The 27,378-nt window shown below is 40.7% G+C and overlaps 1 long non-coding RNA gene across 1 annotated transcript; it reads right to left on the reverse strand.

The window, feature by feature from the left end:
- Nucleotides 1-422: 422 nt before the first annotated feature.
- Nucleotides 423-23,634, reverse strand: LOC113902160. Its single transcript, XR_003513684.1, has 2 exons — nucleotides 23,517-23,634; nucleotides 423-2,649 (listed from the first exon to the last, which is right to left on the reverse strand). It is a non-coding gene; the product is annotated as an uncharacterized LOC113902160 (long non-coding RNA).
- Nucleotides 23,635-27,378: the final 3,744 nt, after the last annotated feature.

Consider the following 27,378-nt stretch of genomic DNA (forward strand, 5'->3'; position numbering starts at 1 on the left):
TCTGAATTCCACCAACAGATTCAACTTCAAGTCCACTCGTTCTTCACTTCCAGGATGATGCTTCTAAATTGTGCTGGTGGATGGGTAGATAATGTAAATATGCTACTTTGTCAAGAAGTTGGCCCTTGGCTTATTGAGTACTACTCTTAAGGCTCAAACCATTACTGTGGTATCCAAATTGTGAAGATTAAATGAAAAAGCATGTACCCAACAAACCACACCTAACCCAAAGTGCATAAGACACTTGTGGTGTAGTTTCTTGAAAATAAGGCATTAAACGAATAAAGAAAAGCTTTCTTGTTATACATTATTCAAAGGCAATTTGGATAACATCTTGTTATACATTATTCAAATGCAATATTTCACAATATCAAATAAATACTCAAAAATGCCCCATGGCCAAAGGATATATCAATATTGGATGAAGTTCATTCACAATATTTTATTTAGAAACAATTTAAGAGTCTGAGTCTATTACTTTTATAAATGTAAATTGGGTGGCTTTTTTCATTCACTTAATTCATTTACATTCCCTTTCCTTCAGACCAATCTAGTGCAGTGTTTCTGTTTTCATCAGAGGCCAGATGAGTATCAGGCAGAGAATCAAGAGACCTGCTGTGGTAGCATGGGGCTGTGTGGTGGTATGCAGTCTGTGTCTCAATTTCCTTGTTGATAAAAAGAAAGGTTTGGATCAGATCATCTCTAATATTCAGCAATATGTTTTCATGATTCCATGTTTTAAGAAGAACCAACTGAATTTTAAGGGTCAGAAATGACTTGTTATCAGTGTATGTGCAAACTCATCATTAAGCAATCATTTCATTTTTAAAAGTTCAAAAACAATTACTTACATTGTAATTATATTGCTTAAAATTTCTACATATACTATAGGAGAATTACTTCCTGAAGTATGCTATACTAACATAATTATTTCAACTTTACAGATTCATTTATTTGGTCAACATTTTTTGAGCACCTAGCATATTTCAGGTATTATGTTAAGTCTTGAGTGTAAGTGTACATCATCACAACATAGTCTCTGCTTTTAAGGATTAGGTGAATAAGATAAAATAATGGCAATAAAAATGCTACAAATATAGGATGAATTCTATATACCATCCAGAGTGAAACATAAGGGAAAGAAGAGGTCAATTCTATCTGGAGGGAAGTTTCCATAGAGGAAATGGGGCTTGACCTGAGACTTGAAATTAGTGACAAGAGGAGTAATAAGAATGAAGGTGTTCTGGGGAAGAAAGATACACCTGCAGAGATAGTAAAGCTTAAGGTGACACCTTCAGGAAGACAAGTATTTCACTATGGCTTCAGAAAGGAAGAGTCAGGCAAGAGAAGATAAGAGAGGACTTTCCATCTCATGCTAAGGAACCAGGTTTTAACTAGCAGTGATAGGAAGTCATTTAGGAATTAAAATCGGGGAAATAATGAGGAGATGTGCGTCACTGGAGGCTTCCTTTCACATTGTTTTGGAAGATGAATCAGACCATGGCCAAGGAAGGAAGGGAGATGATGTATTAGCTGGTCATGACTGCCATGACAAAGTGCCACAGACTGGGCAGCTTAAATAACAGGAATTTCTTTTCTCACAGTGCTGGAGGTTTGAAGTCTGAGATCAAAGGTGTCAGCAGAACTGTTGCTTTTGAGTCCCATCTTCATGGATTGTGATGATGGCCTTCTCTTTGTCTTCACACAGTCTTCCCCTGGTGAAACCCTTACAGCCAACAAATATGACTTCACTTGACTTTACCTCCTTAAAGGCTCAGTCTCCAAATACTGTTACATCTGAGGTACTGGGGGTTGGACCTTCAGCACAGGAATTTCTGGGGATGTAGTTCAATCCATAACAGATGACTTATGGAGAACGTGATGCAATGGTCCAGCAGAGAGACAGTTAGGGGCATGAACAAGGCAAGAGTGGTGGGCATGCAAGAGTGGTGATGGGCACAGGACACATCAAGGACTGGACCCCACCTAGGTCGGGGCGAGAGGAGCAAGGAGAGAAGAAGTCCTCCTAGATTTCCTCCCTGAGAGAAGTAAGGCCAGGTGTGAGGAGGGGGCTTTGAAATTTTATGTGTTTTGATGTGATATTTTACATCAACTTTTGTACTTAGCAACACATGACATGTATATACCTTAAAGAGTCACATATAACAGGCTTCAGTAAAAAAAAAAAAGTCCTTTGTTTCTCACCCACTTTCTATGCCTTCTCCCCTCCTCAGAAATAATGACTTTCAACTATTTAGCTCTTTCATCTGGTGCTTACCACAATGTTTCTAAATAACATTAGCATTATGCTGATGGGACTTAACATCATTCTTCCTTCTGAGTTCAGAACTGACTGGGAGGCAAGCACAGGAGTCAGATGACTAAAGATGAAAGTAGCAGCTTATTACTGACCAAAACAGGTACGGTGCCTAAAAGTTCACCCTGAATTGAACAAACCTGCCCGGGCATGGCCAAGGTGGATAAGCTGCAGGCAGAGCTTGCCCTGAGAGCTTCCTTTTCATCAGGCAGTGATATGGAACTCCTTAAACTGATGTCTTTAAAGACCATAGAGGAATCTGACCATATCTGGCTCCAACTCCCCAATTTACCAGTAAGAAAAGGTCCAGAAACAGAACAGTATCCCACCATCTGAAAAAAAAAAAAATCAAGAGTTAAAAATAAAATTAAGAAAGAATGATGCTGATGATACTAAGGAATTATCATTAATTTTTAGTATAATGATGATACTACAGTTCTGTTTTTTTTAATATTTCTTTTCTTTTGGCAATATAAACTGAAATATGTATGCATGAAATGATATCTGAATTGTGTCAAATTAATATCAGAGAGAGGAAGTGAAGGTTTAGATGAAATAAGATCGGCTGTAAGTTGAAGCTGGGTGATGGTTACCCAGGCCTTCATTATTTTATTTTTCTTACTTTTATATTCATTTATTAAATTTTATAACAAAAAGTTTAAAGAAAAAGAATTGTTACAAAAACCAAGAAAGTGAAAGTAGTCGGAAATGATAAGGCTACTGAGAAGTTAAGTAAGATAAGAAAGGCAGAGTTCTTTGCTTTGTTGATTAGAAAGATATTTATTCATTTTATTCATTTCTTGAGCAGGTATTATGTAACTGGCACTACTCTGGGGACACACACAGGGGAGAACAAAGTGGAGAAGATACCTGTCCTCTTAGAAATTACCTTCTAATGACAGTGACCTTCTCCAAACAGTTTTATGCAGTGGTTAAGAGAGCTGTCTAATGGCAGTAAGGTACAGAGAGAAGGGAGGAGGTAAACAGAAGACAGAGTAAACTTTCCAAGGGGCAAAAATGCAGTAGATGGAAGAGGCTTTTTTTTTTTTTTAATGTGAGAGAGATGAGAATATTGGCAAACTATAAGGATGGAGGTTGTAGAGGAGAGGACACTATAAAAACAGAAAGAACAATCAACAAAATCCTAGAATTACTGGGAGAGAATTGCATCAGACTGCAATAGAGGGATCTTCCTTGAATAAAAAAGGCCACGTTTTCCCTAAGTTTAGAGTAAAGGAGGAAACTCCGCAAAGGTGGATTCTGTAAAGGTGGATTCTGCAAAATAAGACTAGAGTGAGAAAAGTTATCTTGATCTAGGCCATAGGTATTATGTAGGAAGTGGGTACAGATTTTCTTATCCATAGACCACCACAAATGCTCATCTTTCCTTCCAATTCCCATCTGCCACTTAGATAAGCTCTTGATATCCCATTTACTTCCTTGAAAATTCCATCCCAGGCTCCACGGTTAAATTAGGTTCTCTGTATATCAGTTAGAAATGCATTCAGCTGCAATAGGTGAAATACTAATACCAAGAAGCCTCTTAACGATGCTATTAAAGCTCTAGACTTGCTCATTCCTTCTCCACTATTTTAACTGATGTTTGTTTCATCTCCATGGGCACAAAATGGCTCCCATAGCACCAGACATCACATCTCAAGTAGGACAAAGAGAAAACGACAGTGCCAGGTGCATTTGTCCCTTTTATCAGAGAAAGCAAATGTTTTGGGGTTTTTTTTCCCCTTAAACCTTTTGCAGACTTCTGTTCATACATACTGGCCAAAACTATGCCTCTTGGCTATTGGGAAAGTATTTGTTAAATGGTGAAGTGAAGTCGTTCAGTCATGTCTGACTCTTTGCTACCTGTGGACTGAAGCCCACCAAGCTCTTCCGTCCATGGGATTCTCCAGGCAAGAATACTGGAGTGGGTTGCCATTTCCTTCTCCAAGCAGAAGTGTGCAAAAAGCAGCAACGACAAACTAGGCTGGGAATGGTGGTAGTGAACTAACAGTGTCCATCATACTCTATTATACTTTCTTACTAGACTGTATGTTCCCTGCCAACAGAGCTCATGTCTATGCCTCTCACCAACATATGCCATCACTTAGAGCAATACCTGGGGCAGAAGGACATCTGAAACTTTTGCTGGCCGAGGATCCATCTTTTGTCCTTTCTTTTGGTTATAAAACCTTGACTTTCTTTGGAGTGGCCCCTGCCAGAGTGCATGCAGTTCTAGTAGGTCTCAGTCAAGGGGTTCTATCCTTCCAGCAAAGATGTGAGAAGTGACTCAAGTCAGTCACTTTCCCATCTTTCCTGGAAAGTTAAATCTTCACAGGGTGCAAACACTGGAAGCATGGATGCCAGGAAATCCTCTCTCTTGCTGTTAGACCCTTGGAACTTCCATGAGTCTTGTCCTGGAGACCTGCTTGGTTTCAGCTTTGCCTTCTACTCTGTGAGACATCCTCTAGCTTGACCATAAACTCATTTTTTGTTATTTTGTTCCTTTGTCAAGAGCATCAAAGAAGCCTGGCTGATAAATGAAGGCATTTAATTATTTGGTGAATGATGATTGTTTTAATTAAAGTTAACCTATAAGCCAGAGAATCCTGCAACCAAAATGAAATAAACTGAATAAGATTCAAACTTTCATTTGGAGCCAAACTTCTTGATTTGCAGTAAGTTTTACTTTCGTGACTACAAAGTGTTTCTCCTTGTCAATCTCTTCATTTTAAATGTCAGTGATGATGTTTTCTAATACCTGGTTTACTCTCCCATGGTGCTTCTATCCTAATTCCCACTGTCTGCCAGTCCATGCCCTCTCCTTTTGAAAGGTCCTCTCTCCTCTCCTTTTGAAAGGTGTCTGTTATCTCTAGACAAGCAGCCATCAAAGGAATCTCTTCTTCACACACATTTGTGAGTTGTCAGAATGACAGTCTCAGCGGGATGTTACATCACTGCCTCCAACTCTGAATGGCACATTTTCTTTTCCTTCAGGTTTGCACCTGGCTGTACAGTTTTGAAGTTATCTTTGAAAACCCTTTGCTCACAGCCAAGTTGTAGCTTCTAAGGGAAGAACTTTGGGGATATTCTGTTCCAACTCCTTCCCTTTGAAGAAGAGGAGGAAGGCCCAGGGCATGCTGTGACCATCCCAAGGTCACACACTCTGCTCTTAATAGAGCTCCAAGTCTGGGGACTCCTTGATTCTTTCTACCAGATTTTCTTTTTTTGTTATACTCCTCTAAAACCACACACTATGTAAAATATTAAAATACTTCCCCCTAAAGTCTCTACCTCAACAGCCTAATTATTTTGTATCCTCAGCTAAAAGTAATTGCAGGCTGAGTTCTCCAGGACACAGATACTTTCATTGCTGAGTGCCCTTGGCACACACATCTGGGGAAGTGAGGAGAGGAAACAGAAGTGGACTCAGAGAGAAGTCAGTGGTGATGCAGGCCCTTGAGAGCTTAGCCATGCCAAGCTCCAAAACTAAAGCAGCCCTTCAGAATCCCCCAGTCAACCCAGGATGGTGGCTCAGTCACTGGAGATGGCCACCCAGGACAGACGTGACCGTGATCTCAGATGGGCTGAGCGCTGAAGCAGCTGACTGCCAGCACTGTCAGCCAGGAGAGAAGTCCTCCTCTGAAGGGTGGTCATATCCACCAGACGTCGTTACCCTCTCAACAGCTAACCCTTCTATCCTAGAAACTTGTCATGATTCCTGCCCCTGAGGAGACTGTAGTCCGGTGGGATAAATCATGATGATAATTGAAGTGTAAAATTAAACACATAAAGGTAAACATGCTCACAAGTAGGGCATGATTATGTACACACTGACTTGGGATAGATAAGACCCAGGAGATGCAAGAGAGGAGGAAGAGCCAGCAGCCTCTGCCTTCCTTAGCAAGAGGAATCGCTCGTGTTCACACTGAAAAGTCTCTGTTTCCTTCCTTCCTTTTCACATCTCTCTCTCTCCAATATCTTCCCTTTGAATATAATGCTCTTAACTCCATTCCTCACTTATTTCATGTATTTTCCTTGTTTCTTCTAATGTCTGCTGCTGCTGCTAAGTCGCTTCATTTTCTCTATTCTTAAAAAGCTAGGCCCTCAGCCTGTTTTAAGGGGAGCTTTAAAAGCTAACTGTGTGCCATTTTGCACATTCATTGTGATTGCACATCTAGCAAACAGCATTTTCAAGGGATCTGTAGACTTAATGGCTTCAGGTTTCAAATATGTACATAATTAAATTTCTGATGTTAATAAAAGACATATTCTAGATGAAATAAAATCCTGAACAGGGAGAGAAGAGGGGAGTGGAGTCCATTAACAAGTACTTACTCATAAGGAGATGTTAACAGGTGATACTGCCAGATCTGAAAGGTTATGTTGCAACTTTGACAAAGGGAATATAATCAGAAAATGCTAAATTGGGACTTACAATTCCATGCAGAAAGAAAGAAGAAGGGAAAGAAATAATGAATGAAAAACAACTTGTCACCTTCAGACTTGACAATTGGAGAAGAGAACATACACCAAAGTGCCTTTGAAAATAGCTGGCAGGTTGCAAGCCTCTTCAGAAAGCCTGGCCTGTTTCCCCGTGCTGGAGGAGCTGGCCTCAGACCCACAGCGGAAGATCACTGAGCAGTCTGGCACGCCCAGGCGCGGCCTCCTTTCCCAGGAGAGCTTCCCACACACGGCGAAAACAAGTGAAGGCAAACCACAAACCCACAGCACACGGCGCTGTCAAGCCAGACCCTTGGACTGCACACCGGTTGCAGCCTTTGTCAAGCGACAAATGGAAAGCGCCGGAAGCCTTTGCTGTCAGTGCCAAGAAAAGCTTGTCCCGTCAGGGACCCACCTGGGTCCTGCGCCCAGGAGGTTGGAAGGTGGATGGGGGCGGTGAGTAGACTACAATCAGCACATGAGCCAAAGCCTCCCTCTGCTTTGAGAATGGGATCAAGCCCCATCTGCGTTTGATGGTCTGTAAGAATGGATAATACAATACTACTCACAACCATGTTCCGGGGGCGGGGATCGTGAAATTTTCAATGGATTGCTCAGGCCCACCTGGAGGGCTGATAGATGCCCTGGGACACAGAATCATTTTGTCAGATGCCAAGGCAGCTTCCGAGTAGTCTGACCTTTACATTTGGAGTCCTTCAGTTCTGAAGATGAATTACAGCCTAATACAGCCAAAAGGTGTGCCAGTCTTCTCCACATCCATGAATTGTGTGAGCTCCTGAGAGGAGGGAGCTGATGATTATGCGCGAGTTCGGGTTTTGGCCCCTGTCCCCTGTTCCCTCTGAGCTCAGAATGGTACTATAGTCCCAGAGTCGACTCTGTGACACGGAAAACCAAAGCCAAACCTCAAACCACCAGCACCAGGTGCTGTTAAAACAACAAAGAACAAGTATGTGTGTGTCTGAGCCCACGTCCTCATCACTGGAGATGTGGAAAACAAAGCCAAGGAAACAGAACACCAGCTGGCACCAGAGAGTGACATGTCTGCATTTAAATACTTCAACTTAAAAAGTGATTTTAAAAAATTATTTTCAAATAAATTATTCCTGAGCATGGCTGAGGTGCAGGTTGCATTTTGTATGTATAACTTTACTTTTACATTTAACCATCATTTGGGGACATCTTTTATGTATCAGTCATCGTGCCAAGAGGCAGGGGAAAATAAAAAACAAAGTTAAGCTTCCGATCAGATCATATCAGATCAGTCACTCAGTCGTGTCTGACTCTTTGTGACCCCATGAATCACAGCACGCCAGGCCTCCCTGTCCATGACCAACTCCCAGAGTTCACTCAGACTCATGTCCATCGAGTCAGTGATGCCATCCAGCCATCTCATCCTCTGTCATCCCCTTCTCCTCTTGCCCCCAATCCCTCCCAGCATCAGAGTCTTTTCCAATGAGTCAACTCTTCACATGAGGTGGCAAAAGATGGTATATTATAGAGACTTCCGGGAAATAGTGTTCAGAATATTCATAACTAAACTTTGAATGAAAACACATTATGGGGGCTTCCATTATGGCTCAGCAGTTAAAAATCCACCTGCCAATGCAGGACACACAGGTTCCATCTGTGATCCTGGAAGATTCCACATGCTGTGGGGCAATTAAGCCAGTGTGCCACAACTACTGAGACAGCACACTAGAGCTGTCCCCCAGGAGCCGCAAGACTGGAGCCCGTGTGCCCTACAGCCTGTGCTCTACGACGAAGAGGAGCCCTCGCTCCCCGCAACTAGAGAAAAGCCTCCACAGCAATGAAGACCCGGCACAGCTAAAACGTAATAAAAATAAAATAAAACGCAGCTATGTCCTTCAGAGAGGCATCGTTCATGGAGCCTTCTGCTCCTCAAACTACCCTGAGTATGACCGGCTTTCCACTTTATTGCAGGGTAACTTTCTGCAGGTGAGTTTGTAAGGACAGCGTATGGCAGAGCCTTCCAAATGGGTCCTCTTGCTGCTGCAACTAATCCACTGTCTGAAAGTAGTAGTGTGTCACACAGGGAGGGCAGGTAACTTCTGAGTAACAGGGCTGAATGAGTCTTTTATTTTTGACATTATACTTTAAAAAGAAAACCATATATTTTAATGTTCACAAGAATTCTTAGCAGCTAATATTGACTATTTAACATGTGCCAACAACAGAGTTCAATGTTTCACATAATTTTTTTCTTTTCATTTAGTGGTCAGAGAGGTAGGTGCAGTTATCCTCAGGTGAGGAAACGTGCTCAGAGAGTCTAAATCACTGACCTAAGGGCACACCAAAGCCTTTGACTGTGTGGATCACAATAAACTGTGGAAAATTCTGAAAGAGATGGGAATACCAGACCACCTGACCTATTTCTTGAGAAACCTATATGCAAGTCAGGAAGCAACAGTTAGATCTGGACATGGAACAAAAGACTGGTTCCAAATAGGAAAAGGAGTACGACAAGTCTGTATACTGTCACCCTGCTTATTTAACTTATATACAGAGTACATCATGAGAAATGTTGGGCTGGAAGAAGCACAAGCTGGAATCAAGATTGCCGGGAGAAATATGAATAACCTCAGATATGCAGATGACACCACCCTTACGGCAGAAAGTGAAGAGGAACTAAAAAGCCTCTTGATGAAAGTGAAATTGGAGAGGGAAAAAGTTGGCTTAAAGCTCAACATTCAGAAAACGAAGATCATGGCATCTGGTCCCATCACTTCATGGGAAATAGATAGGGAAACAGTGGAAACAGTGTCAGACTTTATTTTTGGGGGCTCCAAAATCACTGCAGATGGTGACTGCAGCCATGAAATTGAAAGACGCTTACTCCTTGGAAGAAAAGTTATGACCAACCTAGATAAGATATTCAAAAGAAGAGACATTACTTTGCCAACAAAGGTCCGTCTAGTTAAGGCTATGGTTTTTCCAGTGGTCATGTATGGATGTGAGAGTTGGACTGTGAAGAAAGCTGAGCACTGAAGAATTGATGCTTTTGAACTGTGGTGTTGGAGAAGACTCTTGAGAGTCCCTTAGACTGCAAGGAGATCCAACCAGTCCATTCTGAAGGAGATCAGCTCTGGGATTTCTTTGGAAGGAATGATGCTAAGGCTGAAACTCCAGTACTTTGGCCACCTCATGTGAAGAGTTGACTCATTGGAAAAGACCCTGATGCTGGGAGGGATTGGGAGCAGGAGGAGAAGGGGATGACAGAGGATGAGATGGCTGGATGGCATCACTGACTCGATGGATGTGAGTCTGAGTGAACTCCGGGAGTTTGTGATGGACAGGGAGGCCTGGCGTGCTGCGATTCATGGGGTCACAAAGAGTCGGACACGACTGAGTGACTGAACTGAACAGAATTGAACTGAAGGGCACACAGTTAATAAAGGATGAAACATAGATTTGCACCCAAGCACTTGGACTTTATGACCCAAGCACTGGTCATAGCAAACACCCTCTTCCAACAACACAAGAGAAGACTCTACACATGGACATCACCAGATGGTCAACATGAAAATCAGATTGATTATATCCTTTGCAGCCAAAGATGGAGAAGCTCTACACAGTCAGCAAAAACAAGACCAGGAGTGGACTATGGCTCAGATCATGAACACCTTATTGCCAAATTCAGACTTAAATTGAAGAAAGTGGGGAAAACCACTAGACCGTTCAGGTATAACCTAAATCAAATCCCTTATGACTATACAGTGGAAAAGAGAAATAGATTTAAGGGACTAGATCTGATAGACAGAGTGTCTGATGAACTATGGATGGAGGTTCATGACATTGTACAGGAGAAAGGGATCAAGACCATCACCAAGAAAAAGCAAAATGGTTGTCTGAGGACACCTTACAAATAGCTGTGAAAAGAAGAGAAGTGAAAAGCAAAGAAGAAAAGGAAAGATATACCCATTTGAATGCAGAGTTCCAAAGAAGAGCAAGGAGAGATAAGAAAGCCTTTCTCAGCGATCAGTGCAAAGAAATAGAGGAAAACAATAGAATGGGAAAGACTGGAGATCTCTTCAAGAAAATTAGAGATATCAAGGGAACATTTCATGCAAAGGTGGGCTCAATAAAGGACAAAAATGGTATGGGCGTAACAGAAGCAAAGGATATTAAGAAGAGGTGGCAAGAATACACAGAAGAACTGTACAAAAAAGATCTTCATGACCCAGATAATCACGAAGGTCTGTAGACTCCCACTCACCTAGAGCCAGACATCCTGGAATGTGAAGTCAGGTGGGCCTTAGGAAGCATCACTACAAACTAAGCTAGTGGAGGTGATGGAATTCCAGTTGAGCTATTTCAAATTCTAAAAGATGATGCTGTGAAAGTGCTGCACTCAATATGTCAGCAAATTTGGAAAACTCAGCAGTGGCCACAGGACTGGAAAAGGTCAGTTTTCATTCCAATCCCAAAGAAAGGCAATGCCAAAGAATGTTCAAACTATTGCACAATTGCACTCATCTCACATGCTAGTAAAGTAATGCTCAAAATTATCCAAGCCAGGCTTCAGCAATATGTGAACTGTGAACTTCCAGATGTTCAAGCTGGTTTTAGAAAAGGCAGAGGAACCAGAGATCAAATTGCCAACATTTGCTGGATTATCGAAAAAGCAAAAGAGTTCCAGAAAAACATCTATATCTGCTTTATTGACTATGCCAAAGCCTTTGACTGCATGTGTCACAATAAACTGTGGAAAATTCTGAAAGAGATGGGAATACCAGACCACCTGACCTACTTCTTGAGAAACCTGTATACAGGTCAGGAAGCAACAGTTAGAACTGGACATGGAACAACAGACTGGTTCCAAATAGGAAAAGGAGTACATCAAGACTGTATATTGTCACCCTGCTTATTTAACTTATATACAGAGTACATCATGAGAAACGCTGGGCTAGAGGAAGCACGAGCTGGAATCAAGATTGCTGGGAGAAATATCAATAACCTCAGATGTACAGATGATACCACCCTTATGGCAGAAAGTGAAGAAGAACTAAAGAGCCTCTTGATGAAAGTAAAAGTGGAGAGGGAAAAAGTTGGCTTAAAGCTCAACATTCAGAAAACGAAGATCATGGCATCTTGTTTCCATCACTTCATGGGAAGTAGATGGGGAAACAGTGGAAACAGTGGCTGACTTTATTTTTCTGGGCTCCAAATTACTGTGGATGGTAATTCCAGCCATGAAATTAAAAGATGCTTACTCCTTGGAAGGAAAGTTAGGACCAACCTAGACAGCATATTAAAAAGCAGAGACATTACTTTGTCAACAAAGGTCCATTTAGTGAAGGCTATTGTTTTTCCAGTAGTCATGTATGGATGTGAGAGTTGCACTATAAAGAAAGCTGAGTGCCGAAGAATTGATGCTTTTGAACTGTGGTGTCGAAGAAGACTCTTGAGAGTCCCTTGGACTGCAAGGAGATCCAACCAGTCCATCCTAAAGGAGATCAGTCCTGGCTGTTCATTGGAGGGACTGATGTTGAAGCTGAAACTCCAATACTTTGGCCACCTGGTGCAGAGAGCTGACTCATTGGAAAAGACGCTAATGCTGGGAAAGATTGAGGGCAGGAGGAGAAGGGTAAACAGAGGATGAGATGGTTGGATGGCATCACCGACACAATGGACATAGGTTTGGGTGGACTTCAGGAGTTGGTGATGGACAGGGATGCCTGGCATGCTGCAATTCATGAGGTCACAAAGAGTCGGACACGACTGAACGATTGAACTGAACTGAACTGAACTGACTTGGACTTTGCAATTCTACCACCCCCTGTTGTCAGCATTGGGACTTCCTTATCACTTTTCACTGGAGCCTAATAAATGGGAGGGTGTCTAAAGAAGTGCTAGGACTACTTGATTGAAGAAAGTCTCCATTTGGAGACATTTATGGAGTAGCAGTTGCCAAGGCAGCCACATATACCTGCTCCCACCTTCCATACAGGGGCAATGTGATCTCTTCTGGATCCCAACACAGTTCTGCTCTTCTATTAACCTCTACAATATTGATTTATTTATTGGTCTTTGTCCTCTAGTAAGTAATTATAACCAGCAGGAGGGATTTCAAATTATTTATCTTTGGATTCCCAGCACCTATCACAGTGCCAGGAATATTGTATGTTTAAACAATGAATGCTTAAATGACTCAATAAATGAATTAATCCAGAGAGCTAGATATTTAAAACAAAATAAATCAGAACTAAAAATATCAGATGAGTGGGGTAGAAATGGAATTTATTGAGACAGTATATGCAAAGTACTGTGATTTGCTTATTTTAATTTAATTAACCTTCAGAACAAACTTGTGAGGTAAATCTATATCTCCCATTTTACAGGCAAAGTAAGTAATGCTTGGAGAGTTTAAGCAGGTTGCCCTGGATCACACAACTAGTAAAGAGTACCACAGGAATTTAACTCAGGTTTTCTAGTTTCAAAGCCCATGTATTTTTTTTTTTTCTTTTTCTGTCCTACTGCCTCCTCTAACGTTCCAGTTGCTACCACCAAGTTCTAAGAAATCTACTCTTCCTCAATTGCACCATACCTCATCTCCTTTCTTAAACTTTGTAAGGATAGTCTCATAATGTTAATTCTTTTATAATCTAGCAGTCTTAAAAGTAAGCTAAGTTTTAACTAGTGACTGAATGAATAAAATGATGGATGGATGGATGGATAAATGGATTCATTAGCACTTCTCTTATTCTTACTAAAACAACAATGTTAGTTGGAAAACTAGGGTTTCAACATTTAGCTGTAGAGCAAGATTTTGGTCTCTATACACAAGTGTATATCTCCATAATTTTCTTTGGTATTTTTTAATTGATTTTACAGAAGGTATGGAAATTAAAATTTATTTTTGCCTCTATATTCCTTAAAATATAATTAGAGTTTATAAGAAACTAAATTGCATTTAGCCACTTTAGAACAGTGCATTTAAAAAGTCATAATTTTAAGTGAAATTGCATGAGTTTAATAATAGAATCAAGTTTTTCATATATTGTTAGAAAGTGTTAGTTAAATAAATTCTCAAAAGACAAAAGTTGCTGTTTAGTACTTTAAAAATCTGTCAACGACTGCCTTGCTATTTATTAAATTGTACTATAGCACAGTACACTTCGAGAATTTTTATTTTGGCTTATATAGCAGAATTTAGACTTTTCTCCTGAAATTTATTCAATAAACTTTATTAGTTCTTCTTTTGACCCTCACTAGGGAGAAAAAAGATAAGGACACTCAATGAGTGAAGAGACAGAGCAGAAAATTGAAACTGGCAGTAGAAAACATGTAGAATATTCAGGCAGTAAAGGACTGGGAGTAAGTGGCAACATGTGAGTCCTTGGAGCATAAAGTATGACAGACAGTAGATTTGAGAGGAAGAGAAATCCTGTGGTCGCTAAGTAGGGGACAGTTTTCACATATGTGGCATCATTGATATTGAGCATGTGAGAGGACTCAGTTTAGAGCCAAGAATGCCAGGCACTGCTTGAATATTATCTTATATGTGGAATCTAGAAAAAAGAAAAAGCAAGCTTACAGATACAGAGAATATATCTGTGGTTGCCAGAAATGGGGGGTGAGGGGGAAGGGATTAGATGGACAAAGTTGGTCAAAACGTACAAACTTCTAGTTATAAAATGAAGAAGTTATGGAGGTTTAATGTCCACCATAGTGACTATAGTTAATAATGTATTGTATATTTGAAAGTAGTAAGAGAAATTTTTTAAAGTTCTCATCACTGGAAAGAGAAGGTAATGGGTATGACTTAGACGTGTTGTTTGCAATGTGTACAAATAGCAAATCATTGTGTTTTGCTAACATATGTTATATCAGTTAACAGAAGCTAATATAATGTTATATCAGCTATACCTCAATTTTTTAAAATGTCAGACACTGGATGATTGGACTGGACAAGAGCAGTTACCATCTGATATGTATCTGTTTCTACTAAGTCTCACAACCAACCTCAGGTGAGTATGATTATCATGCCCCCTGAATTGAGGCTCATCTGTAAACAATGTCTCATCAGGGAGTAGTGGACATGAGATTCAAACTTCCAACTGCCATCTCCAAAGCTGTACTCCCCGACTAAGGTGTATTCTATGAACTTCCACTATAACCAGCCAGTTCTGCTACACTATAAAGGGTCTTCTACCAAGTTTCATTCTACCGCTGAGACTTACAAGTACACTGAGTTTTATTCTAGGTTGTCCAAATAACTTTTTGCAATAAGGAGTTCATGATCTGAGTCACAGTCGGATCCTCGTCTTCTTTTTTCTAACTGTATAGAGTTTCTCCATCTTCGGCTGCAAAGAATATAATCAATCTGATTTCGATATTGACTGGTGATGTCCATATGTAGAGTCAGCTCTTGTGTTGTTTATAGACAGTGTCTGCTATGACCCACTGCATTCTCTTGGCAAAACTCTGTTAGCCTTTGACCTGCTTAATTTTGTACTCCAAGGTCAAGAAAGAAAGAAAGTGAAGTCGCTCAGTTGTGTCTGATTTGTTGTGATCTTTGTGACTCCATGGACTGAAGCCTACTAGGCTCCTCCATCTATGGGATTTTCCAGGCAAGAGTACTGGAGTGGGTTGCCATTTCCTTCTCCAAGGCCAAACTTGGCTGTTAGTCCAGGTATCTCTAGACTTCCTACTTTTGTGTTCCAGTCCCTATGATGAAAAGGACATCCTTTTTTTTTTTTTTTTGGTGTTAGTTCTAGAAGGCCTTGTAGGTCTTCATGGAACTGTTCAACTTCAGCTTCTCAACATTAGTGGTTGGAGCATGGACTTGGATTACTGTGATGTTGAATGGTTTGCCTTGGAAATAAACAGAGATCATTCTGTCATTTTGGAGATTGCACCCATGTACTGCATTTTGGACTCTTTTGTTGACTATGAGGGCTACTCCATTTCTTCTAAAGGATTCTTGTCCATAGTAGATGTAAGGGTCATCTGAATTAAGTTCACCCATTCTGGTCCATTTTAGTTCACTGGTTCCTAAAATGTCCATGTTCACTCTTGCCATCTCCTATTTGGTCACTTCCAATTTATCTTGATTCATGGACCTAACATTTCAGATTCCTACACAATGTTGTTCTTTACAGCGTTGATCTTTACTTCCATCACCAGTCACATCCACAACTGGGCATTGTTTTTGCTTTGGCCCCATCCCTTCATTCTTTCTGGAGTTATTTCTCCACTGGTCTCCAGTAGCATATTGGGCACCTACCGACCTGGAGTTCATCTTTCAGTATCTTATCATTTTGCCTTTTCCTACTGTTCATGGGGTTCTCAAGGCAAGAATACTGAAGTGGTTTGCCATTCCCTTCTCCAGTGGACCACGTTTTGTCAGAACTCTCCACCATGACCTGTCCATCTTGGGTGGCCCTACAGGACATTATTCATAGTCCAAATAATTCACTGGAATATAAATGGAGGTAGACCAAAAGATCCTAGGCTGAAGACCTAGTCAAGTGCTCTTTCTTGAACACACATGGGATATCAAGTACAGCACTTGAAGAAGTATGGCAATTTTGGTAGAGGATTCAGAATTATGAGTTCTGAAAAAAAGGGATATCTTTGATAGATAATATATCTGTATCTCATATAGTAACAGCATGTGAAAAAATGCTTCTAATGTTTTCACAATTGTGGGGAAAATATTTACATTAATTTTTAAAAGGACACACACACATACCAGTGTTGCCTGACAAATTATATTAAAATTTTCCCACATTCAAGAGTAACTGTGATGAAACTATGCCCAAAATAGTTTACCTGAAACATTATGGGTCAGATATGTTTTGAATTCAGAATTTTTTAGATGCTAGTAAAGTAACAGACTACTGTATTACATGACACCCTCAAATGGTATATGAAATTCTGACCTAAAATAATAGACTGCCAGATATTTCTCCAGCAAAGACTGGTTTATTCAGGATCAAAGGGATGCAATTCAAGGTCTGTGATCATGGTGAGCCTCCTACAAGTCCTGACAGGAAAGAAGAATGATTTCATAGAGAAAAGGGAACTCGAGAGGGTTATACTAAACAAAAAGTACTCAGCTTTTCCGTGGCTGAGTCTTTGCCAGGAAAAAAAAATGACTTTCTTCTTTATGGGCTCTGCTATTGTTGCAGGGTGTGAGAGCTCCCCCTTCTGGTTTTTCAAGTCTATTTAATTGAGGTCTTTATTAATTTTTTTACAGAGGCAGCATGAATATCAAATATTAATATTTCTGCCATGAAATATTGACACTAAGTGGGATAAGTAAGTTCTATGTTAAACTTCATGTCATTTCTGGTGAGGTTTTGCTGCCGAAAATGTTTGTCACAAATTTATCAACAAACTTTTCAGAGAGTTTTTTAATTTCAAAATTATACATAAGGAGTTTTAGACCAATATTTTCTTGAAAAATCCTATTTCATATACATCATTAAACATTGTGGTGGTGGTGGTTTAGTCGCTAAGTCACATCTGACTCTTGCAACCCATGGACTGTAGCCCACCAGGCTCCTCTGTCCATGGGATTTTCCAGGAAAGAATACTGGAGTGGATTGCCATTTCCTTCTCCAGGGGATCTTCCTGACCCAGGAATTGAATGAGAGGTCTCCTGCATTGCAGGCAGATTCTTTACCGACTGAGCTATGAGGGTGTCAGGAAGCATTTAACAGGAGGCTTCCTGTGTGCTGTTTTGGATCTGTCAGGAATCCTCTGTTCCCTCTTAATTCCTGAATATTCAGGAATTAAGAGGAGAGGCAAGCCTCTCCTGGGGCTGAGGAATCCAGGCATTTCCTTCAGTAGTTTTTCAATACTTTAATACACATCGTGATAAGTACCCTCTTCCTTCTTGTGAACCATACGGTAAAAGTGATTATTTACAACTCTCTCTCTCTTTAATATGGATCACTTATGTTTTGTAAGTCTGGAATTTTAATATCTTTGCTGAGAATAACTACAGTATATATGCCTACACCATGTTGATTAAAACACCTTTGCTCCATCAGAGCTTTGGTCCCCATGTCTTTCTTTCTCTTTCTTTCTCTCTCTCTCTCTCTCAGGCTATTTCTTTGGAGTGCAGAGGCCCTCTGAGTTCACTTTCCTGCCCAGGCTTCTAAGACCTCTCAAGAAGGTGCTCTGCGCCTTCAGCCCCATCAAGAGGGCTCCTGAGGCCTCCATGAACAGAGCAAGCCCCGTGTCAGGAACTTTATTGGTTTTCTGCATAAACCAAGGAATATCAGCCTCTTTCTCTCCTTTACTTTCTTACCGTCGACTCTGGACCACCAGGTTCCGGTCCCTTAAAGGACCTCAACATGAGCAAAGCCCATTAAACATTGTATTTTGTAGAAAAAAAAGTCCACATCTCAAATTGCATTTTAGAGCAAAATAAACATTCATTCCATCATGCTTCTTTGTATAGTTATTATTTCAATACATGTGACAACCTGCAGAACATAAGCCAGTTAAATATGATATAATAGATGTATGAGGATTGGTAAAATTAGGATTTATAAAATCATTAGGATTGGTAAAATTATGAAGCTATAGAAGTGTTTCCATAACTCTTTCCCTATACTGTCAACCAAAAGCACTATGCAGGAAACTGCAAATAAGAAAAGAGTTTATTTGGGGTCCTAAGAATTGCAACTCAGGAGACACAGATTCAGGTAAAGCTTTAAGAGAGTTCCAGGGAACAGAAAGAGCCAGGGGCTTATAAACACCAAAAGGTTTGTCAACTGGAGAAATGTACCACCTAAAATTTGAAAATAACATTTTATTTGGCTGGCTTAAGATTTAAGCCCAGGATATAGCCTCTGAGACAGCTCTTAGGAGTTGTTAAAAGAGGTAAGGGAGGAGCCAGGATATATAGAAGTTTTTACTGGAAAGAAAGAGAGAGAGAGAGAGAGCGAGAGTGGAACATCAAAGATTACCACTAATCATGAAAAAAAAAAAAACAAAAAAAAACAGACATCTCAATGAATAATTTTAGTGCCTTTCTATGTATGGAAAGAGGCAAGAGACTGGGCTTATTTAAATCATAAATGCATCTTAACTAGGGGCAGTATCCTGTTTTTCTCCATCCTGAATTCCCTTCTGTGTTCACTGTTGAGTGCAGCTGCAGTGGCTGCTGGCTTTATGACCATAATATCTTGCTTACTGAAATGGCATTTACCATTCTTAGTTCACAGTGCCTCCTCTTGATCATAAATTCAGCTAACATTTGGGAGGAATTTCATGACCATTTTGTCCCATTGTGCTAAGAAAGCTCATTCCTAGATCAGGCAAATATTCTGGTGAGAGGCCACTCAAGTGTGAATTTTTTGGATTAGACCCTGTTGGTAATCTAAAATTCTCTGGATCACCTGTTTTACTAGTCTACTATGATTCAGGAAATGTTTCCCCTCATTGTTCCTTCACATATATAGAGTTGCACTTTAAAATTATTCTATGTAGTTATATATATATATATATATATATATATATATATATATATATGATTGACTGCATCTAGACATTTAGCCATCATTAACATTATTGAAAGAGATGAGAATACCAGAATACCAGAATACCACCTGACCTGCCTCTTGAGAAATCTGTATGCAGGTCAGGAAGCAACAGTTAGAACTGGACATGAAACAACAGACTGGTTCCAAATAGGAAAAGGAGTATGTCAAGGCTGTATATTGTCACCCTGCTTATTTAGCTTATATGCAGAGTACATCATGAGAAATGCTGAGCTGGAAGAAGCACAAGCTGGAAGAACAAGATTGCCAGGAGAAATATCAATAACCTCAGATATGCAGATGACACCACCCTTATGGCAGAAAGTGAAGAAGAACTAAAAAGCCTCTTGATGAAAGTGAAAGTGGAGAGTGAAAAAGTTGGCTTAAAGCTCAGCATTCAGAAAACTAAGATCATGACATCTGGTCCCATCACTTCATGGGAAATAGATGGGGAAACAGTGGAAACAGTGTCAGACTTTATTTGGGGGGCTCCAAAATCACTGCAGATGGTGATTGCAACCATGAAATTCAAAGACGCTTGCTCCTTGGAAGGAAAGTTATGACCAACCTAGATAGCATATTCAAAAGCAGCGACATTACTTTGCCAACAAAGGTCAGTCTAGTCAAGGCTATGGTTTTTCCAGTGGTCATGTATGGATGTGAGAGTTGGACTGTGAAGAAAGCTGAGCACCGAAGAATTGATGCTTTTGAACTGTGGTGTTGGAGAAGACTCTTGAGAGTCCCTTGGACTGCAAGGAGATCCAACCAGTCCATCCTAAAGGAGATCAGTCCTGGGTGTTCTTTGGAAGGAATGATGCTAAAGCTGAAACTCCAATACTTTGGCCACCTCATGCGAAGAGTTGACTCATTGGAAAATACTCTGATGGTGGGAGGGATTATGGGCATAAGAAAAAGGGGACGACAGAGGATGAGATGGCTGGATGGCATCAACGACTCGATGGATGTGAGTTTGAGTGAACTCCGGGAGTTGGTGATGAACAGGGAGGCCTGGCGTGCTGCAATTCCTGGGGTCGCAGAGAGTCAGACACGACTGAGCGACTGAACTGAACTGAACTGAATATAATGTTTATTATATTATATATTAATATTATAATACTCATATATTGATATATTATTGTATATATATACTGTATGCAATATAACAATATTTGCATATAATTGCTGTATGTATACAATATGTAATATACATACTATATATAATATAACATCATATATAATTATTGTTGTTATTCAGTCACTGACTCTTTGTTACCCCATGCATGCCAGGCTTCCCTGTCCTTCACTATCTCCTGAAGTTTGCTTAAACTCATGTCCATTGAGTCAGTGATGCTATCTAACAATCTCATCCTCTGCCATCCCCTTCTGCTTTTGCTTTCAAATCTTTCTAGCATCAGGGACTTTTTCAATGAGTCAGCTCTTCATATCAGATGGCCAAATTATTGGAGCTTCAGCAACAGTCCTTCTAATGAAATTCAGTGTTGATTTCTTCTAGGATTGACTGGTTGGATCTCCTTGCACTCTAAGGGACTCTCTACAGTCTTCTCTAGCACAACAACTCAAAAGCATCAATTCTTCAGCACTAAGCCTTCTTCATAGTCCAACTCTCACATCCACACATGACTACTGGAAAAATTATAGCTTTGACTATGTGGACCTTTGTGGGCAAATTGGTATCTCTGCTTTTGAAACACTGTCTCGGTTTATCATAGCTTTCCTTCCAAGGAGTAAGCATCTTTTCATGGCTACAATCACCATCCACGGTGATTTTGGAGCCCTAAAAAGTAAAATCTGTCACTGCTTCCACTTTTTCCCCTTCTATATGCCTTGAAGTGTTGGAATTAGTTTTCTGAATGTTGAGTTTTAAGCCAGATTTTTCATGCCCCTCTTTCACCCTCATCAAGAAGCTCTTTAGTTCCTGTTCACTTTCTGGCATTAGAATGGTATCACCTGCATATTTGAGGTTGCTGATATTTCTCCTGGCAATCTTGTCTCCAGCTTGTGAGTCATCCAGCCTGACATTTCCCATGGTGTACTCTGCATAGAAGTTAAATAAGCAGGGGGACAATATGCAGCCTTGTAGTTTTCCTTTCCCAATTTTTAACCAGTCCATTGTTCCATGTCAGATTCTAACTGTTGCTTCTTGACCCACATAACAGGTTTCTCAGGAGACAGGTATGGTGGTCTGGCATTCCCATCTCTTTAAGAATTTTCCATGTTTGTTTGTTTTTGTTTTGTGATCCACATAGTCAAAGGCTTTCAAGTAGTCAATGAAACAAAAATAGATGTTTTTCTGGAATTCTTTTTCTCTCTCTATTATCAAATGAATGTTGGCAATTTGATTTCTGGTTCCCCTGACTTTTCTAAACTCAGCTTGCACATCTGGACATTCTCAGTTCACATGCTGCTAAAGCCTGTCTTGAAGGATTTTGAGCATAACCTTGCTTGCATGTAAAATGAATGCAATTGTACAATATCAGAACCTTCTTTGGCATTACCCTTATTTGGCACTGGGATGAAAACTGACCTTTTACATTCCTGAGGCCATTGCTGAGTTTTCCAAATTTGCCAGGGTATTGAGTGCAGCACTTTACCAACATCATCTTTTAGGATTTTAAATAGCCTAGCTGAATTCCATCATATCACTGGCTTTGTTGGTAGTAATGCTCCCTAAGGTCCACTTGACTTGACACTCCAGGATGTCTGGCTCTAAGTGAGTGAGCACAGCATTATGGTTATCTGGGTCATTAAAACCTTTTTTGTATAGTTCTTCTATGTATTCTTGCTATTTCTTCTTAATCTCTTTTGTTTCTGTTAAGTCCTTACTGTTTCTATCCTTTATCATGCCCATTCTTGCATGAAACCTTCCCTTGATATATATGAATATAGATGTTTTTCTAATTTCTTTTTTCACCAACAGATAACAATAAACAGTTATTTCTAATGAGAGCTTTCTAAAAATTTTACCAATTTAGAATATTTTTCAATTAAAGGGCTCCTTCACCTGGTCAATGATGATATATCTAAATAGCAGCTCAAACCAATAAGACAGAAGTGGCATCCTCACAAAAGAGCGCAGTTTTTAGAAGATCTGGAAAGCTCACTCTTCCAAACTAAGAATATAAAGGGTCTTGTTGTACAGGCAATGCAACAAAAGGCAATGTGACAAAGACCTCTGTGAGTTGGCACAGACAGAAAAAGCCCTGCTCAGAATCCCAGTCTACATAACTGGTGGCCAAATGTACACCATATGTGTACCTTCTGGATGGCAGAGATAAAGCCCTCAAAACATTGAAAAAGGAAAAACAACAAAATAAAACAATGCCTAAGATCAGCTAGAACATTTACATCTCAAAGACACAGGGAGATAAATACAAGGGTTATTTCTTTAAGGTCAGCATTCTGAAAAGATGTTTTCTGAAGCTAACTTGCAAAATTTCCTTGTAAGTGTAACGTTTGTACTTAATGAAAGCCTGGCTGGAATATTAGTTGGACGGTGGCAATCTGTTGTTCCTTTTGTTTTGAAACCTTTTTTCCCCATTCCAACGTCAGTTTGTCAAGATAAATTGCTAGTGATGACCATGTGGTACACCAATGTGCTATTTGTGAGCTTAATTTCTCTAGGTCTTTCAGCCCTCTTATGTGTCTCAAGTTCTCCCTTGGGTAGTTTACAACTACTGTGGCTGCCCAGAACACTGAGTAGCCAGCTCTTATGTGTGTCCCCAGCAGAGCAAGTTGCTTATTAAAATGAGTCCCCTATAGGGACAGCTGCATGGTATGAGGACTTGCTGCCACCACTTTGAAAACTTTTTCAGTTTCCTAAGAAAGCTTTTGTCAGCTGGCAGGAAGATTTCCTTTATTCAGAGCTGAAAGCTCTCATGATATACTTCACTTTTATTCCAACAAATTCTATTAAAGTATCCAACTCAAGGAAGAACACCAGGCCAGTCTCCCACTAATTACCCAGCCCAACCCAACTCAGTGTCTAAGCAAAAATCTTCTCAATGTCTTTTAATGGAGTATAACCCAAGGTACTGCTTCTTGAAACTAAGTTTCAAGGATAACATACTCCTCCAGAGAGGAATTTATTAACAATATGACTGAATCTTCATATTGTTATCAGTCTACCTATCATAGGTAGACTGAATCTACCTAGGATCTTCAGCCAATAACATGACATCCAAGAACCAGGAGAGACTCACCCAAATTTGCCTGAAATCCCTGAGAAGGTCCTCTGCTTCTACCAGGGTCCAGATATTTGTAGAGTTCACGCAAAGGAAAAGACTCTGCTCTGGATCACTTAGTGGATCATCACAACTATGAACTGGGGGAAGGAAAAAATAAAAAATAAAACCCACAACTTAAAACAGGAGCATTATATCTTATTCTGGACATTACTGAGGGCTATGTATATTGTCACCCTGCTTATTTAACTTCTATGCAGAGTACATCATGAGAAACACTGGGCTGGAAGAAGCACAAGCTGGAATCAAGATTGCCGGGAGAAATATCAATAACCTCAGGTATGCAGATGACACCACCCTTATGGAAGAAAGTGAAGAGGAACTAAAAAGCCTCTTGAAAGTGAAAGAGGAGAGTGAAAAAGCTGACTTAAAGCTCAACATTCAGAAAACGAAGATCATGGCATCCGGTCCCATCACTTCATGGCAAATAGATGGGGAAACAGTGGAAACAGTATCAGACTTTATTTTTGGGGGCTCCAAAATCACTGCAGATGGTGACTGCAGCCATGAAGTTAAAAGACGTTTACTCCTTGGAAGGAAAGTTATGACCAATCTACACAGCATATTGAAAAGCAGAGACATTACTTTGCCAGCAAAGGTCAGTCTAGTCAAGGCTATGGTTTTTCCAGTGGTCATGTATGGATGTGAGAGTTGGACTGTGAAGAAAGCTGAGCGCTGAAGAATTGATGCTTTTGAACTGTGGTGCTGGAGAAGATTCTTGAGAGTCCCTTGGACTGCAAGGAGATCCAGCCAGTCCATTCTAAAGGAGATCAGTCCTGGGTGTTCATTGGAAGGTCTGATGCTGAAGCTGAAACTCCAATACTTTGGCCACCTCATGCGAAGAGTTGACTCATTGACAAAGACCCTGATGCTGGGAGGGATTGGGGGCAGGAGGAGAAGGGGACGACAGAGGATGAGATGGCTGGATGGCATCACCGACTCGATGGACATGAGTTTGAGTGAACTCCAGGAGTTGGTGATGGACAGGGAGGCCTGGCATGCTGCCATTCATGGTGTCGCAAAGAGTCGGACACAACTGAGGGACTGAACTGAACTGAACTGAACTGATAGCCTTTTAACAACCTCTCAGATAACCCTGAGAAACTTTTCCAAATAGGTAAGGGAGACCCAGGACATATAGGAGTTTTTGCTGAAAACAAAATTTAAAAACAAAACACGAAAACCCATGTAGTTGAACATCAAAAGGTTACTGCTAATCACACACACACACACACACACACACACACACACAAAACCAGACATCTCAAGTTAGTGACTTCAGCACCTTTCTATGTATGGGAAGATGTAAGAGTTTGGACTCACTAAAATCATTCCTCTGATTTGTATCTTGACTATCTCAGACTAGGATCTTGTTTTTCTCCATCCTGAATCCCCTGGGCATTCACAGTCCCCTGGGCATGCACTGTCCCCTGGTCATGCATTGTTGAGTGTAACTGCAGTGGCTGATGGCTTTATGGCTGCAGTATGCTTGGCTCAGTGAAATGGCAGGTGACATTCTTTGTCCACAGGTTGTTAAAAGTTGTCTGGTGAGTATTATGATAGACTCTAATGTGAATCAGAAAATATTTGTCCTTAAGGAATCACAGGTTATTTTACGGTAGGGGTCCAATAAGTAGATAGGCCATCACCAGCTATTTTAGGGTAAGGTTTTAGGGTGAATCTTGGGTTTCTGAAAGATGTACTGGATGCCTTCATTAAGACAATAGTGGTCAAAAGGTCAGATTTCATCAAGGCTGAAATGTGTACACTTCCCCAAAGACCTCCCAGCAGCATTTTAGAGAGCTCACTTAGTAATACCAGCTCCACTTTGATTTTCCTCCCACAATGCCTCTTCCCTACCCAAGGCAGGTTTCTCCCTTCATGCTGACCCAGGAGTTCCCTGGGTGGTGACAGTGGTGATGACGGAGCTCTTCCCAGCTCCCCGGCCCTGTCTCTCACTCAGCATCTTCAGGGGCCTGCTCTTCACCCAAGGAGGTGCCTGTGCATGTGATCTGGTCTGAACCTCAGCAGCATCTCAGTTACTCAATTTAGGGCTACAAGAAGCAAGATAAGTAACTTTTGTGCATCTTACAGGTGAAAAAATAAGCTTAAAAAGACGAAGTAACTTCTTCCAGTTGGCAAATAGCTTGATCTGAACCCAGGTTTTCTCCCTTCTCCTCTAGACTCTTACGTGCTAATTCATCTGAAAATTCTCTTTGTGCTGAGAGGCAAGTCTCTTGGAGTGCTACTGTTCCAGAATACTGAATTAGAGCTTTGGAGGTGGGCAGGCTCAGCACTCATCAAGTCAGATCATGTGGCTGCCCCCCCACATGCCAACATCCAGCTTCAACCTGCTTCCCAGGGAAGCGCTGAGCCAAAAAGGAAGCAGAGTCCTGGAGTCCTCGCTCAGGGAAGGGAGGTGCATAAAAGGAAAAGGGAGTTTAAAACATGGTGGTGAGGCTTTTCCTAGCTTTTAATGCCCACTGAGAAAAGATTTTAAAACATGTAAGTGAAATAAGGCAAAGGCAAGTTCTGAAGAAAAGGGGAAAAAAAATAGAAATATCACAGAGAAAAGACTTTTACTTCTCAAGAGGTGGCCACTCCAGCATCATTCTTCAAGAAGCGTTTCCTTCACAATCCAAATCACAGAGTTGCCACGAAGCAGCTCCTGCAGAGATGAGGAAGGTGCCCACTGAGCCAGGGAAACTGGAGGCTGGGATATACTATCAGAGCCTATGCTGGAGGCAGCTGTCAGGAAAGTCAGCCAGGCCAGTGCTGGCCCTGCTTTCACTAACGGGTGCCCTGGTGCCCGCATTAGCAGGAGCAGAGCAGGTCAGAGTATGTGGCCCTGTGGTCCAAGGGAAACCTCACAGACTGACCCCTTGGGCCTCTACCCCTGGATCAGGCTCACTACTGACCCTGGGAAACCTGCCTTAAGAATTATTTTCACCTGCTGGGGAAACAGCATTAAAAACAAAATCTTCTCCTACACCAGAAAACCTCTCCACAAGGTAGTGGAGACAGAAAACAGGTGTGTTAGTGAGTAAAGATCAGAATGTGAATCACACCACTGGCAGAGATTTCAAAGACAGATAAAAACACACAAACAAAAAAAATCCACCCCTTAGTAAAACCAAGCAGATAGAACCCATTACATACATGTCCTCAGACAATTACTAGTACTCAAGTAAGGGGTCTTGACAGCACCATTTGTCACACATAGTTCATCCTTGACTCACATAGTAAATGGAGTGCTGTCAGTATTAGCTTATCAGCTGTATCTAGTACAGAAACAAATTTCTCATATTTTTATGACTGGAGGTAGTTTTGCAACTTGCAGCAAGGCTCCTACACTCTCACAGAAACTGGCAGATTGAAGTGCTATTTTCCTTGATGTTTACATTTCAAAGAGATGGCTCCAGGCCTTTGAGAAAAGTATTCATGGGTCATCAAGCTGACAAAAGGCCTATCTAGTTTTCAAAAGGCTTTATATACATTTCAAAGAGAGGAAACTACTTACTTACAAGCATTCTAAAGTATAAGTTCTGAGAAAAAGGAAGAAGACAAATCTTGTTTTCAACCGGAAGAAGTAAGCCTCTTATTTTTAATTTTTATTTGTCCTTAGACACCCTCCCCAATGTTCTCTGATTCTGCAGTTTTTCTGATTCAGATGCCTTCATTTGCACTTTTAAAGCTCTGCAGGAGATTCTGCTACTCAGTTTGGAACAGTGTTTCTTAGACCAAGAGCCTCCTGAAGTGTCACAATCCTCTGAGACTGATTAAAATGCATATTCCTGGGACCTGTGCAGAGAACAGGTGT

This window comes from Bos indicus x Bos taurus, chromosome 12 (genome assembly GCF_003369695.1).
Source record: "Bos indicus x Bos taurus breed Angus x Brahman F1 hybrid chromosome 12, Bos_hybrid_MaternalHap_v2.0, whole genome shotgun sequence".
Lineage (NCBI taxonomy): Eukaryota > Metazoa > Chordata > Mammalia > Artiodactyla > Bovidae > Bos > Bos indicus x Bos taurus.